This window comes from Primulina tabacum, chromosome 6, assembly GCF_025594145.1.
Source record: "Primulina tabacum isolate GXHZ01 chromosome 6, ASM2559414v2, whole genome shotgun sequence".
In the NCBI taxonomy this organism is placed as follows: domain Eukaryota; kingdom Viridiplantae; phylum Streptophyta; class Magnoliopsida; order Lamiales; family Gesneriaceae; genus Primulina; species Primulina tabacum.
The window spans coordinates 34,345,877-34,350,876 of NC_134555.1; positions in this window are offsets into that span (position 1 = coordinate 34,345,877).

Genomic DNA, 5,000 nt, shown 5'->3' on the forward strand with positions numbered 1-5,000 from the left:
AATAGAAAGATCACTCAACAGAGAAAACGCCATTTCCTATTCCTATTGCCCGTACTCAACCTAAAGCACCAACAGCGGTAGACGCGACATCTCTATCATTCAAAGAACACCTACCTAATCTACACCTTTCTAAGAGTTCATGTCATAATATCGCCGAACTTATCCTATCCTGTTCTATCTATTCCTTCCTCTTAGCTGCGTGAACTCTTATGATCTCTCTCTAACCATCAATTGATTAAAAGAAGAAAGATTGGCCAGCTTTCAAAGGAAAGGAATAAGCTGGCGGAGGAAGTGAAGTTAATTCGAAGAGGTTGTTTGCAATAACCGGTGTTGATGGGTTTGTTGTCGATTCCCCTGTTGGTGTTATTGAATCAACAGCTGTTGAAAAACCTGTGTTTGCAAAAAAGCTGTGATCCCAGGAAGGTGAATAAGCAGTACATCGAGAGTAGGTCAGTGTTCCATTAGGGGATCTTGGAGGAAGAGATGTGGACATGAATCTTATTCTAGAAGGGCTTACAAGCAAGCTCGAATAAGCTTTTTACTAGTAGAAGATAGACCCACACACGCACACTATAGGTAGGAAGGAGGACTCTGATGCCACATCTTCACTTGACTTCAAGCAGGAAGTAGACCAGCCGAGCCGTCTGAAGCCTTTAAGAGAGTAAGGGCGTAATGGTAGTGTGGGAGTTAGCGCGTAACCTCCAGCCCCCGTCAACTCATTCAATGAATCTTCTTTCATTCACTACGCGGCTGAATTGGACTCCGTATTTACCAGCAATGGAATAGGACACAATGGTATATATACCTTTTTTTACAAGTGAACTGGACAACTAAGGTGGATTAATAACATAAAACTATGAAATAATGGATGGTTAGTCTCTACTTTACAACCTATCAATGAGCACATTTTATTCTCCTATCCTTAACTCATGCTTGTGAACAACCGTTCAAGCAGCATTCTAATGATTGTCTTCTTTCCATCTCGAAACAAGGTCCTCCTATTCATTGAATGGAGTGTACAGAAAGGGCTCAAGAGCATGTCTTCTTTTCGACCATAGCCATAAAGAGAAGAGTCTGACCCAGAAAGCCATCTTGTAGAGAATGAACAGTCGATTTGGGCAACCGGGGACCAGACCACTAGCCTAGATAATCAAAGAGGCACGGGCTGCTATCTTCTTATTATTAAACGATAACGAGATTGGTCCCAAGCCGAATCCAAGTACCGTACCGGTGCTTGCTATCAGTAGAAGTCTCAGCCTTCGCGCCCCCAACACCAACGGAAACGAAAAAAGAAAAAAGAAAGTCAAAATCATGGTAGAAGATCAAGCCAAGAGCACAGGCGAGCTAGAAAAAAGGCTCTCAGGGATGAGGTATTCGTGATCCTGGGCACAGCGCCAATCCCAGGCAAGAAAGAGAAAAAGTCCCATCTAGCACTAGTTGTTCCTCGGATGTGAATTGTCGTTCCGGGATGCTTGATAAGGGCAAATAGGAGTGGTCGCCAACGGCCGACAAGCAAGAAAGCGGCCTAGGGTAGTGGACTGACCTGTCTCTATCGTGCTGTCGCTATCGACAACTGAAGGATGAGTCTAAAGACTGAGGCAAAAAGAATGAATTTGATCATCTCCTTTTGGAAAAGCTAAAAGAAAAATCAAAGGAATTTGACTCTTCCACCTAATATACCAGAAAAAAAGAGAGAAAGAAAAGCCCCTTAGCGGCTGATAAGAACACGGGGACTGATTCCCATTGAGAGAGGGACTTGGCTACATACCTTCTTAGCTAGAAAAGTGAATTTCTATATGCGGGCAGCTCTGTTGATTGATAAAAGTCTTTAGTTACAACAGGAGAGCTTGTTGACATATCTTTCTTTTTACCAGCTGCTCAGGAAGCCACCAACCAACAATAGTTTTTAGAGCAAAGAGTCTCCCCTTCGATTCGTGCAAGGAGGAAAGCTTCTTATCGGGTTGGGAATGGGAAGGAAGAAACTTTCATTCCCCAACTAAAAGCTCTTTGTCTGACTTTATAAGATAAGCAAACTGATAGCATTTACGGGTCAGGGATCCGTCTACCAAAAGGTTGAGGAATGGGCTTACATTCGATGAGGGCAAAAGAATGAGAAGACATCACATAACGGATCCTCCACTATTAAAAGCTAGGAATTTCGCTGCTAAGCAACAAACTGTAGTTGAACTCTACCAGTGAGGAAACCCGGCTGAACTCAGATAGAGCCTAAAGTCAAGCCAACCCAAGGGATTCTTTGAATGGCACCGACATCCCCTTTCATGGATTAGAGATAAAAGTCGAGATTTGAAGATAGTGCAGCTTGGACTGACCTTCATGCATTTTAAATATGATAATCTCGCCAAAAGAAAGAAGTGAAGCCGCTGCCCCAATACAGAACGTTTAGCTACTCATTCATTCGCATTCGATTAGGCAGAGAAGAAACCTTGATTCTTATTCTAATTATTATAGTAGGAAAGCGAGAACACTTCTATCTAGACTGCCTCTTGAATCACTAACTCAATTAGTAGAGATGGATTTGAAACATTCTCCCATTGATTAGCTATCTCACGGCTGTCTGCTCTTTTGGGGTTGTAAAGGCAGCCGTAGAGGCATGATAGAACAGCACCCCATATGGGAAGAGCAGCATCTTCTAACTTCGGTTACTCGGTAAATTCTTTTTCCAGCCCAGCACTCGCAGCTTCACTTCAGGAGCAGCCTCAACAAAAGTGGAGGGAAGATAGGGAGTTTGTTGAACAGCACGGCATTCTCTTTCCCTCCCCTGGTCCGAATGAAGAGATATCGACTGACCCAGACAATCCCCCACTGGGTGAATGAAAAAAAATGTCTGAGATTGTAAGAGCACCCAGAGAGATAGAATGTCGAATCAGAGAATCCTTCAGTTATGGTCGATCCTGAAGTCTCTGCCCACATTAGAAAGCTTTCGTTCCCGACTCGATACGAGAAGAGGGAATCAGTGCATAGCTTTAACCGGCCAAGGGTAGGCAGTCGTTCCAACTAAAGAGGCAGAAATAGGGGGTGGTCCGGGACAAACAGAATCCCAAAATGACTTTGGAGAGGTGATGTTTTACTTTTGGGGATGCCCTACTATCATCATTTGGCTCCCAAAAACAACAATCTGGTTGCGTAGGCACTTGACTCCGAAGACATCCCATAAACTTAGAGCCATTGATTAGGAGATACTTTTATGCACTTCAATACCTACATAATAATCAAAGTACATTGTGGATCTTATGTGCTGCTGAATATTTTGTAACTGTTGCTTGACGAGTGCTGGTATGACCTTGTTTTGTAGTTCTCCTATGGCTACTTACAGCAACATGTATTATGGAAGGCCTCATATTGCAAAGAGAGCGATAGAGCTGGTGGAGCAGCGCAAGTAGTTTATCCAGCAGCAGGAATAACAGCTACAAGCCGAGCTGTCACTAATTGAAGGTGCGAGACCTGCTGCAAAAGGGAGATTTGGACAACCGTTCAAGCAGCATTCTAATGATTGTCTTCTTTCCATCTCGGAACAAAGGTCATCCTATAATAAAATAAGATTCTTCTTTGATTAAGAGTATTAATTGAATTCTTGATCCAAGATCCACTTTATCTTTCCTTAGTAAACAAGAGTACAGCAGCTAGTTTAGAAGTGGGGATATCCATAGCTAGAAAGTCCAATCCATAAGGGTTGTCTTGCACGCAGAAGTCTTTCGGAGTGAATGGAAAGAGAAGATAGAAAGGAAGAGGACTGGTGTTTGAGTTTGAGTAGAAGTCCCCGGTTAATACTTTGTGTAGTCGTCTCTGGGATAGCTGATTCTCTTCTCGGGTAAGCGAGTAGGTAGGGAAGGTTAATCCCGTTTCAATTAGTCTGCGTTGGTCTAGTTAGTTTTTTCTAGTATGGCCTATCTGAGTGAACTACTCCTTTCTGTATGCCACTATTGTGAAGGGAAGCCTTGTTGTTAAAGGCTGCCACGAATATACTCACCGTAACGATAATGAATCTCTCTCGTGCCAGAAGCAGCTCAGTCAGCTTGGTATAGTAAATGCTGCCCTTTCGTACTAGAGTAGACAGCAGCACGCACACGTAATAGGACGAGCGAAGAGATCAACGAACTGAGGCTTGACCCTTGAGAATACCAACTACGTTTGTCTTTATGATTGATTGAAGTGAAGAAGCAGGAAACCATAGACTATAGGAATATACCCTCCCTTTAGGTCTACCTCTTTACTTTCCTATCAAGAATAGGTTAGGAATACCAAGTAAGACATCCAATTCAGAGAAAAGGCAGGTATTATACCAAATACAGCTTTTCTAGGAGACTGGGCTTTCTACGGAAGGGATATACCACAGCGTACTATGCCTATTAGATGCGATAGCCGGAAGGAGCTCTTTTCTGAACTTATCTTCGGAGCTTCTCAAAGAGGGGAACCCTAGTGGGCGTTGAGTAGCCCCCCGATCCGTAGCTCTAGAAAGAGAGTTGTTCTTTTCCCCAGTTAGTGAGTTAGGGCAGTAGCTCTCTCGACTTGTTCCTTGACTAGGTCTATGATCTCTGGTCTGCTTCGATGAGCTAGTGATCTTGAGTAAGCCTTGTTACTACCTACTGAGGGCATTTCAAACAAAATGACTCAACCTCTACTGCACACACCTAACCTAAGGCCTCCTTTTCGGTTAAACTAAACAACCAGCCTGAAAGGAATATTATCCTAGGGAAACCTACTCGTTTAAACATCTATGCGATAGAAGTTTTTTCTTCTTCTTACTATACCTCTCTAGTGTTCTCTTCCTATTCATTCTCTTTCTGTTGCCTAGGCATTCTAGGCTAGGCTTATGTATTACTCTTCTCTCGGATCTCTGGGCTTATGGATAAGGAGACATCCGATTCGGTTACACAATTCAATTGAGCAATAGCATCCGATTCAGTGGTGGCAGACCCTTTTTCACCAGACGCTTAGGGAAGACGCTCAGGAGACATCAGACGAGTCAGTAAAGAATCCTC